Source organism: Notechis scutatus, chromosome Z (genome assembly GCF_049901735.1).
Source record: "Notechis scutatus isolate UNSWTSFEM ecotype Mainland chromosome Z, rNotScu1.2, whole genome shotgun sequence".
NCBI lineage: Eukaryota > Metazoa > Chordata > Lepidosauria > Squamata > Elapidae > Notechis > Notechis scutatus.
This window is the reverse complement of record NC_142025.1, coordinates 117,004,765-117,016,403: the sequence shown is the minus strand read 5'-3', so window position 1 is coordinate 117,016,403 and position 11,639 is coordinate 117,004,765.

The window sequence follows — 11,639 nt, the reverse complement described above, 5'->3', positions numbered from 1 at the left end:
AAACCTCTCTTAGGACTGTTAGCTGATGACAAGCAAACTCCATAGGTGCTTTCCCCAGGAATGACCAGATGGACTCTATTTCTGGCCGCTTATTCATATACTTTGATCCATCACCCCGGAATAAACCTGAGCCATGCAGATGCCTTCAGCAGGTGCCCCCTGCCTACACCAGTCGAAGACCCAGCTCCCATCCACGCAATCTTCGACTGCAATGAACTTGACCTACCAGTTTCAGCTGGGGATATTGCTGCACACTCAAAAAAAGATCCTGTGATTTCCCAGGTCCTAGACTGGGTGGGAAGGGGGTGGCCTGATATGCAATTTGCCCCGGAATTAATGCCCTTTAGGATCCGCAAGCAGGAGTTGTCTTCAATACAGGGCTGTCTGTTATGGGGGACTAGGGTGGTCATTCCTGCCACCTTGCAAGAACCAGTTATAAGGGCACTCATGAAGGACATCCGGGCATTGTAAGGATGAAGGCCTTGGCCCGCAGCTACATCTGGTGGCCAGGACTAGATGCCCAAATTGCCAGCTGGGTCAATGCATGCCAAGCCTGCCAGGCAACAAGGGCAGCCCCACCTACGGCTACACCCACCAGGTGGGAGGATGCGGGGGCACCCTGGGCCAGGCTGCATATTGACCTAGCTGGCCCCATGCTGGGAAAGACATTCTTGGTGGTTGTAGACTCATTTTCCAAATGGACTGAAGTGGGCTTGCTGCCTTCCACCACAACTCAAGCTATCACAAGGGTTTTGACCAGACTGTTTACTACACATGGACTGCCTGACACCTTGGTATCAGATAACGGGCCCCAATTCAGCTCTAACGAATTTGCCATCTTCACTGCCAACCTGGGCATCAGACACGCCCTCACAGCCCCCTTTCACCCCGCTAGTAACGGGATGGCGGAGAGGGCTATTAGATCAGTCAAGGAAGTTTTGGCCAAGCTGGGCCAGGCAGATTGGCACTCCAAGCTGTCCACTTACCTACTCACGCAACATGCCACGCCATGCCCCGCAACCAACAAGTCACCTGCTGAACTTTTGATGGGCAGACGACTCAGGACCACCCTGGACAGGTTGCACCCCCACTACGCCCCCAGCACACCCCTGGCATCTGACAGCCATGCCAGGGAATTTGCCCTGCAAGACCTGGTTTATGCCAGGAACTATGCAGGGCACCCATTATGGCTGCCAGGGCAGATAGTTTCTGTTACAGGACCCAGGTCTTACAGAGTCCTCCTGGAAGATGGGAGAATCTGGAGAAGGCACATAGACCAACTCAGGAGACGCTGGACCTCGCCTGCCGCCGAAAGCCCTGACAACCAGCCGCCGAACTACCCGGTCTACCCGCTGCCTGCCGCAGCCGACCCGCTGAACTACCCGGTCTACCAGCCACCCAACTACCCAACCAACCGACCACCGCGAGAAGACTCACCCAAGCAGCAGCCAGATAGCAGGTCCAGGATGGCCGACGACCCTCCGCAGACTCCTGGCACCACCGGAGAAGAAAAGGACTGTGCAGCAGCCGAGCAGCCCCCAGAGCCGCGAAGATCAGGCCGCGAGCGAAAGCCACCATTATGGCTGCGAGACTACGCATGCTCGCGGCCAGGGGGAAGGATGTCTTAAGAACCTGCCAGCAGTTCTCCTTCTGGTCCGTCGCCTGAGCGGGAGCGCCGATCGCTCCCATTGGCTGATGCCGTTGACAGCCGGCTATAAAAGGGAGCTGTCAAACGGCATCAGCTGTCGCCACCAGCTGGCTGTCAGATTGCCTCTGAAGCTGCGGCGACCCTTTATTCTCTGGAATAAAGACTGTTAACCTAACCTGGCTCCGCCTCCCTCTGTAACCGCCGCTCTACAACAGCCTGGTTGCTGGGTGGGCGTGGCCATGGTGGGCATGACCTAGTCAATCTCCTGCACCATCCCATGGAGGCATTTGTGTCCTCCCTGGTCTCCGGAGGCTCTCTAGTAGCTGGAAACAGGGCCATTGTTTTCCAATGAGACCAGGTCATTGGAAAACATTTATGATAAGGTGACCAACCGTCCTCCTTTAGGGAGGACAGTCTTCCTTTTGTAAGTTCTGTCCTCAAAAAAAAGACCCCAAACTGTTAGGATTGACAGCTATTTTTCCTCCACTCTTGCTCTCAGCACTGGCTCTCCACAGGGTTGTGTGTTGAGCCCCCTTTGTATTCACTCTACTCCTACGACTGCCAGGGTTGTCATCTGGCCGTTTTCTGGCCAAATTCGAGAAATCTGGCCGTATAGAAATCTGTTTGGCCGTATTTTGTCCAAATACCAGTTTTCAATACAATATATTCGCATGAAAATGACTGTCAGATCGTCTGAAAACCTCTGAAAATTGACGCGATACACAGGCCAAAGCCTTCTGACTGTCACACACTCCCTTCTAACCCTGCTGGAGCAGGTGATTGGACTAGATTAGATATCTCATTATCTTTCTCCTCCCTCCCTCCCTCCCTCCCTCCTTCTTTCTTTTTCTTTCTGTCCTTTCCTTCCCTCCCCCCTCTTTTTTGTCCCTTTTTCTTTCTTTCCCTTTTCTCTTTCTCTGCTTCCTTCTCTCTTTCTCTCTCTCTCTCTTTCCCTCTCTCAGGCTCACCCCATTGATTTCGTGCACCGCTCCGTTCGGACGTGCTGCTTTGCTCTCCTTTTCCAATGTTGCATTCGGGGCGCTGCCCCGCCGCGCCAAACACAGCGGCGGCGGGATATTTGAAAAGGAGAGCAAAGCCACTCTGGCTTTGCTCTCCTTTCCCAACGCTGCATTTGGGGCAGAGCTCCTTGCACCAGAGTGTGCAGGTCAATGGGATGATCCTGCAGGGCCTTGCCTCAAACGTGGCGGTGGCGGGATTTTTTCTTACCCCTGAATTGTGCCCTGCCGCTCACCTCCAGTGCCCCCCTGCCAGCCCCCTGCCTCTCAGCGCATCCCACTGCCCCCCAGGCATCCCACTGCCCCCCCCCAGGGGGCGGTACCACCCACTTTGGGAACCACTGACCTACAGTTAAAAAAACAAAAAACAATATATCCTCATGTTATATTGCATAAAAAAATTTGGCCGGAAAATTTGGCCGTGAGAAAAAATAATTTGGCCGAATTTGGCCCTATTTTGATTTGAGTTTGGCCTCAGAGCCAAGCTGCGATCTGGCAATCCTGACGACTGCACTCCCTCTTGTCCCACTAACTCTATGATAAAATTTGCAGACGACACCACATTGGTGGGACTCATATCAGAAGAAGACGAGACGGCCTATAGGTTAGAGGTTTTCAGACTGGTCTTGTGGTGCAAAAGTCATAACCTCGCCCTGGACATCAAAAAGACCAAAGAATTGATTATAGACTTTAGATGATGCAAAGCAGAGCCTCTCCCACTATATATCAATGGAGACTGTGTGGAAAGAGTTCATAGTTTTAAATTTCTAGGAACTCATATTTCCAACAACCTTACTTGGTCAGTCCACACTATGGCCACTGCAAAGAAGGCCCAACAGCGCCTGCATTTTCTGAGGCCGCTGAAAAAGAGTGATCTGGGTGAGAAGTTGCTGGTTACTTTTTACCGTTCTACCATTGAGAGCATTTTGGCATACTGTGTAACAGTGTGGTATGCTGGATGCTCTGTAGTAGATAAGAAGATGCTCCAGAGAGTTATAAACACAGCACAAAAAATCATTGGTTGCTCTCTTTCTTCTTTGGAAGAAATTGCAAAGACCAGACTCCTCTCTAGAGCACTAAAAATCTCCACAGACCGTTCTCATCCTGGACATTCATATTTCGAACTATTACCATCAGGGAGACATTATAGGTGTCTCAAAATGAGGACTAATAGATTGAGAAACAAGGCAATAATGGTCTTGAATCAAACAGTACATTTGTGATTTAGTCCTATGTATAAAGTGGCATTTTTAAACTATCTAACTTAATATATGTTTTAAATAGGTTTTAGACTAAGTTTTTAATTATTACTATTATTACCTTAATTATTTTAATTTTAAATACTCTGTAGTGTGATTGTGATGTGGTGTTTGGGGCACTGTGCTGGAGTAGCTTTCAAATTTCATTGTATTTTGAATGCAATGACAATAAAGGTATTCTATTTTATTCTATTTTACTCTCTCGAAAAGTGTCCTCCTACATGTCCTCCTTTTTGATATATATTTTATTGTAAATTTTATTTGAGTTTTCACAAAAAGGAAAAAAATACAAATAAAACATCTTTTTTGAAAGCAGCATAATCCCGGGTTACATTTCTTCGTACACACACAAATTCAGGTTCAAGCTCATTTTTATATTCTATTCCATATCTTATTACTATTTTACATTTTCTGCATAGCTTCTCCCTCTTTTAATTTTCTCAATTTTATTTTAATTATCTCATCTCAATTCAAATCATTGTATTTATATTTTTGTCTGTCCTGTTTCAATTATCTATTATCTTTTCTCATTAAACAAAATTTCTCCTGTAGTTACTGATTGGAGTATGACGCCTTTATATCTTTTCCCTAAAGTTGTAACATTCAATATAATACATAACTTCCATTCGGATTCTGCTTGGTACATTCTTAAAATACACACTGTATACTTAAAAAAAGAAAAAAAATTATAAATGTATATAATTAAAACAACATTCCATTCCAATTCAATTCTATCATTAATATTAATATTCATTAAAGTCTTAACATCTTTAACATTACTTTTCAATTAAATATCATATTTCTATGGGAACAATTATAAGCTTTCCATAGTTAATTCCGCCCCCTTCGCTTATATTTTATAAAACATTAACTAATTAAAATGTTCCCGTTCTTTCCTAATTCAATTATCTCATTTATTTTATTTCACTTATTTTATTCACAAACATTTCACTAAATTACACTAACTATTTTATCCCTCATTTTAATCATACATTGTTTCTAATTTTCTGAAGTTATTTCTATTACTAATATAACAATACAATCTTATGTACCTTTACAGAATCCCTTTTTCAATTAGATTTTCATCCATTATCTCTAAATAGGTCCTGTTTCTCTATATCTTGCTCCGGTCCTTTGTAACTTCTTTTCCTTTCCTTCTTCCCTCTCTTCTTCTCTCTCCCCTTTTTACCCCCTTGTGTCTCTACCTCTATTTCTCTCTTCTGTATTCCCCTTTTCTGTTGCTTTCCAGTATTATGCTTATTTTTCGAATTATTTTTCTTTTCTTTGGTTGTTTTTTTAAGTCTTAAATTCTCCATTCTCTTTCCCCCCTTTCCTTTTTCTTCCCCACATAGAATTACTTGTTCATTAAAGATGGCGTCTTCTTTGTCCCAATCTTCTTGTTTTGCAGACGCTTCTTGTTGCTTCTAATAGTTCCAAATCTCCATTTCTAAGAATTGAAAAACGAAGCCAAAAGAACCCTTCCCTTCTTGTGCATCTTCTTTGTACTTTTTAAGTTCCATTTTCAATTCATCCAGAAGTGGTGCCATTGTATAAAATTTTAAACAACCACCCAATTGATTTTAGTCATTCAAATATAATAACCAAAAATCCAAAGATCACCAAATAATCCAAATACACACAAGCTGTTGTTTGTTTGTTTTTCTCGTTTTTTTCACTTTCTCTTCCTGGGGTTACCATTTAGTTGCAAAGTTTCAGTTAGAATGTATCTTTTAGAAGTCTTGTTGAAGTTTTACTTTAGATTCTTTTTAATTCCAGGCAGACTCCTCCCTCTTCCAGATCCTGCCCTTATTCTTTTTCTCTCCCTTCCTGCTTATGAAAAAGAAAGTTTTTAATGTCCAGAAATCTTTATTATTCCTTTGGCATTTTGTTTTATTTTCAGCTTAATTGCCTATTGATGTCAAAGTGGATTTTTCCGATTTCTTATTTAAGCCTCTTAGTTGTCAGTATAGGGAAGGAAAGAGAAGGGGGGGGAAGCCAAACCTTTCCCTTTTCACTTTCTTTCGCTGCTTCCGACTCTTCTTTGGGAGCGATGTTATTTTTTGTAAGTTTAAATTCCAGGGTACCTTGGTTGTTGCTTTTACAATTTAACCCGGTCAGCCAAAACTTTCACTTCTTATCTTCCTCCTGCACATTCTTTTCCGGTCGAGTTCTTCTTTGTGGTGGCCATTTAAGACCACCACTGAAACCACCTTCGGGAAAGGGAATAATGGCTAGCTGAGGAGGAGAGATGCGGCTCTCCTCAACCCTGCTGGCGGTCTCCCCCCTCTTCACCACCTCTACAGGGTGGCTTAGCCCCAAAACCAGCCGGCTCGGGGCGCTCCAGCAGTGAGCCCAGACAGAAACCACACACGATCACGGATTTCTGTCTGTCACTGAAGCCCTTCAAACTGGAAGCTCCTCCTTTTTGATATTTGAAGACTAATCTGAAATCTCTGTATTTGATCGATGCCGAGCCGATCTGTTGTGTGTGATGTGATGTATTTGTATTTGACATGACGGTTCGTCAAGGCTCGGTACTGTGCGGCGAGACATGATCATGAGATGCATGTGCTCCACACAGGAGAATTGTGTTGAGAAAGTGTGCCACACACAAGAGTACACCACACGCAAGTGGCTTTGTTTTTTTTTCTTCAATTTATTTGTGTCCTCCTTTTCATTGTAAAAAAGTTGGTCACCTTATTTATGAGACATTTTGTTTGTGGCAATGTCCCAAAGGAGCTCTTCAAGAGGCAACTGGACTTTCTGTTTTTTCTTCAGCTGAAGGAATATCTTGGATAAGAAGCGAAACGTCTTCAAAGGAAAACAAAAACAAAAAAGTCCTGTCGCCTCTTGAAAAAAAGCACCTTTGGGACAACCATGACCTGGATGACTGAAAATAGACATTTGTGGGCAATGGTTCCTTGTGACTTGGTTATTGATATTGAAGTACAAACTCTTACTAATCATACGCTTTCTTGTTTTAAAAGTTGTGTCTGATGTGATCCTTCCTTTAGGTCAGGGGTGTCAAACTCAAGGGCCACAGGCTGGATCTGGCCCACGGGTTTCTTAAATCCGTCCCTCAAGGCCTGTCTGGAAATATCAATGGACTGGCCTGAAGTGCCTCTGGCGGCTAAAATGGCCACATGTGCCCCCGCACCTCATTTTCACCCTTTGTGGCCTCCTGCAGCACTCTGCCTGTTGAAACCAGACCGAAACCAGGCTGAAAAACGAGCCCAAAACAGGCCAAAAAACAGCCTGAAAATGACCAAAAAGGCCAAAAATGGCTCGAAAATGGGCCATGCGGCCCATTTTCAGCTGGCAGAGTGCTGCAGGCAGCATCCATCCTGCCCCCCATTGCTCCCCATTACCACCAACCCCTGCTGATGGCCCGCAGAGAACTACAATGCGGCCCTCAAAGAAAATCCAGTTTGACACCCTTTTCTTTTCTTTTTATGTACAATGAGAGCATATGCACCAAGACAAATTCCTTGTGGGTCTAAGCTGCATCCCTTGCTTCTGTGACAATTCTGCACAGCCATAATGCACAGCTTCAACACTCCTAGGAGCCTATGATCATCATCATCTGTTAATGACCCCATAATCAGGGGTGGGATTCTACCAGTTCGCACCTATTCGCTAGAACCAGTTGTTAACATTCTAAGCAGTTCGGAGAACCTGTTGTTAGAAGAAATTACTGGCCTAATCCTGTAAGGAAGGCAGGAAGGAAACATTCTGGTGTTGCTTACAGAAACTGCCTCTCCGTTAACCCTTATTACATTCTTGGCAGGACTGGATTTCCTGTCTCAGGAACTTCTCTGGAGTTTTTTCCCCTCCTTTGCTGCTCCTTTGCTTGTGTGCAGTGACCATTCAAAGTTACAATGGCACTGAAAAAAGCGACTTATGACAATTTTTCACACTTACGACTGTTGCAGCATCCCCATAGTCATGAGAGGCCAGGCGAGGAGATGAGTGCCTCGATGTGAGTGATATTGAGTTGGCCACACCCAGCCAATAACATGACCACCAAGCCATGCCCACCAACTAAGCCATGCCCACAGAACCGGTTGTTAAAAATTTGAATCCCACCCCTGCCTATAATCCCTAGCGGAGTCTGGGCAACAGAATGGAGCTGAGTGATTACTGGCCGGATGCCCTTCCTGTCACCAATGCAGAGTTATAGTCAGCAGATATATTCTCATTGTGCCCAGAGAGAGAGGTATCTGCCTCTAGGATTGAACTCACAGCCTCTGATTGTGAACTGAAAGTTCCACCTTCACATTTCACAATGTGGTTCATCATCTATTTTCTCCTTTTGGGGGTTCCTCTTTCCTGGACACAGCACCCCTCTGAGCCCTCAAAACCATGCCCCAGGCGAGTTCCCCCCTCTTTAGAATAGAATAACAGAGTTGGAAGGGACCTTGGAGATCTTCTAGTCCAACCACCTGCTTAGGCAGGAAACCCAGCACCATTTCAGACAAGTGACTGTCCATTCCAAACCCTAATTTTATTGTTCTTACTGTCAGGAAATTTCTCTCCTTGGTTCTAGGTTGCTTCTCTCCTTGATTAGTTTCCACCCATTGCTTCTTGTCCTGCCCTCAGGTGCTTTGGAGAATAGCTTGACTCCCTCTTCTTTGTGGCAGCCCCTCAGATATTGGGACACTGCTATCATGTCTCCCCTAGTCCCTCATTTCATTAAGATAGATAATTCCCAATTCCGGCATCCATTCTTTATATGTTTTAGCTTCCAGCCCCCTTATCATCTTTGTTGCTCTTCTCTGCACTCTTTCTAGACATCTTTATTACATTGTGGTGAACAAAACTAGATGCAGTATTCCAAGAGTGGCCTTGCCAAGGCCTTATAAAGTGGTATTAACATTTCACGTGATCTTGATTCTATCCCCTCTGTTCATGCCTTGTTTGCACTTCCTTTGGTAGAGTATAGAGAATGTTCCCCTTAGGAGTTGAGTTCTTTCAACAATGTTCCCACACACACACACAAAATTCAGCTGAAGTTTCCAGCCATTGTCCTACAGACCCCTCACATCCTGGACACACAAACTGTTTCAACTCCTCCCCTCAGGACACCGCGATAAGGCATTGCATGCCCAAACAACTGGACACGAAAACAATTGTTTCCCCCATGGCATCACTATGCTGAACACATAATTCCCACCAAACTAAGGGTATCTAACCATGTAGTGGGACTATATTGCTGTTATCCTTCTCATCTTTCCTAATACCTCCTCCTATTGGTATCTTTGTCAGTTGCATCTTGTAATTTAAGGTTCTGTCTTATGATTTACGATTGTATGACTGCCCAAGGAATTGCTTCTGCAGGAGAATTATTGAGTCTTGTCATTTGTAGCTCTGTCTGGTTTGGCACAGCAACGAAACAGGACAGACACAGACTTCGACGGGTAGTTAGGACTGCAGAAAAACCATTGCAACCAGCCTGCTTTCCATGGAGGACCTGTATATTCTGTGGGTCAGAAAGAGGGCTGTGAAAATATCTAAAGACCCTTCATATCCTGGACATAAATTGTTTTAACTTCTTCCCTCAAGACAAAGCTATAGGGCAGGGGTGTCAAACTCAAGACCCACGGGCCAGATCTGGCACACAGGGGGCTTAGATCTGGCCTGTGAGGCTGGCCTGGAAACAGCAAAGAATTGGCCCGCGGTGCCTCTGCCAACCAAAACAGATTTGGGGGGGCATGTTTTCGGCCACGATAGCCTCTTGCAGCCCTCTGCCAGCAAAAACAGGGTGCGGGGGGGGTGCCACACACCACCACCGCTATTTTTTTTTTTTTGGCAGAAGACAATCAAAACAAACTAAAAACAAAACAAAAGGAGAAAAGTTCCCCCTTTTGCATTTGAGCATGCAAGAAAGGGACAGGAAAGAGGAAAGACAAAATGGGAAAATGGGAAGAGAGCAAGGAAGGAAAAATAAGGAAAGAGTGGAAGGAAGATGAAAGGAGAATGAAGAGAGAAGGAAAAAGAAGAAAAGGAAGGGGGAGGGAAGGAGGGAGGGAGGGAACAAGGAAAGAAGGAAGGGAGGGAGGGAGGGAGGGAGGGAGGGAGGAAGGAAGGAAGGAAGGAAGGAAGGAAGGAAGGAAGGAAGGAAGGAAGGAAGGAAGGAAGGAAGGAAGGAATATTATGAGAGTGAGGAAGCGCCACAGGGGAGTCTTTCCTTAATACTTGGCCATCACAGGTGCCCCTCCCCAACGTGAGTGATGTCGAGCTGGTCACACCCACCATGGCTATGTCCATCCCCCACAGCCACGCCCCCTGGCCCTCTGAGGTCAAGCACAACCCTGATGCAGCCTTCAATGAAATCGAGTTTGACACCAATGCTATAGGGCATCTTACACCAAAACAACTAGGCACCAGGACAATTCCCCCACCATGCCACCACTCTGCTAGACAACTAATTCCCACGACACTGTCTTATGCCCTAGGACAGGTGTCAGCAACCTGTGGCTCTGGAGCCGCATGTGGCTCTTTGGGCCCTCTGCTGTGGCTCCCTGTTATGGATAATCTTATCACTGGCTGGCCCCGCCCCTCACCCTCCCCTCCCAGTCACTCCTCACCTGGCCTGAGAAGGTAAAACACAAAAAGCAGAAATGAGATAGAGGGAAGGAGGAGAAGAGAGAGAGAGAGAGAGACCCATTTCCCACAGAAAACACCTGGGTAGGTGTGGCAGTGAGGGGGGTCATGTGACTGGGTGGGAGAGACGTTGAGTTGGCCATGCCAGGTTTTGTGGCTCCCGGTGTTTTCTTTTCTGTGGAAAATGGGTCCAAATGGCTCTTTGAGTGTTTAAGGTTGCAGACCTCTGCCCTAGGATATCAAACCATGCAGTGGGGCTTTGCCCTACAACTATGCCCTCCTGAATCCCACAAGGACAACCTCATCCAGAGCCACCCACTTTTTCCTTTTTGGCGTGCGTAAAGGAAAATAAGGACACCGCCATTTCTAACCCCACGTTTATTTCACAGATGTTGCCGTGCATAATACGGTTTTAGTTAAAGCCAAAGTAGCTCTGCCATATTTTTTTTTTGAAAGCCATAAACCCATAAAAAAGCAAGAAGCAGATGCTGGGATAGATAAAACTTGAGAAGAAAAGATTTGAGGGGGGGGTTAATACCATCCAGCCACCCTCAGAAGCACGAACAGGTCAATTCTTTTCAGAGGACTTCGAATTGAAGCAGTCCTCTTCATTGTCTTCAAATTTCCACGTTGTCTGCATGGGTTGTGCAAAGATTGATCTCTTGCACGGGTTGACGGCCACATTCATGGTGGTGAGAAAGAGGTACTTTGGGCCTGCCTTTATCTGCAACGCGTCGATCGAAAATGCAGAGAATATTCGTCGATGCACTTCCCTTTAATGTTGTGGCGTATGGAGACTTCCTTCGTGGTCATGCTTTCTGAAGCAGCCAGGACCTGTAGTGTTCTCCTAACTTCCTTGGGGAAGGAAAGGTTGAGTGAGGAAACCGCAGGGAAAGAATTAAATTTAGTAAAAGGAACTAACAAGAGGAACGGTGTGAAGAAAAGAGGGTATCTGTAGAGATGGGAATTGTGGGGTCCTGGGTACTCTCTGAGCTTGGTGGTTTTCTTGGAGATGTTTCATGACCTAACTAGGGAACATCGTCAGTGCTAGAAGGCAGTAGGGTTTGGGGGGGAGGAGGAGGGGAGGAGGGCTGTGAGGTCCTTGATGCTTTC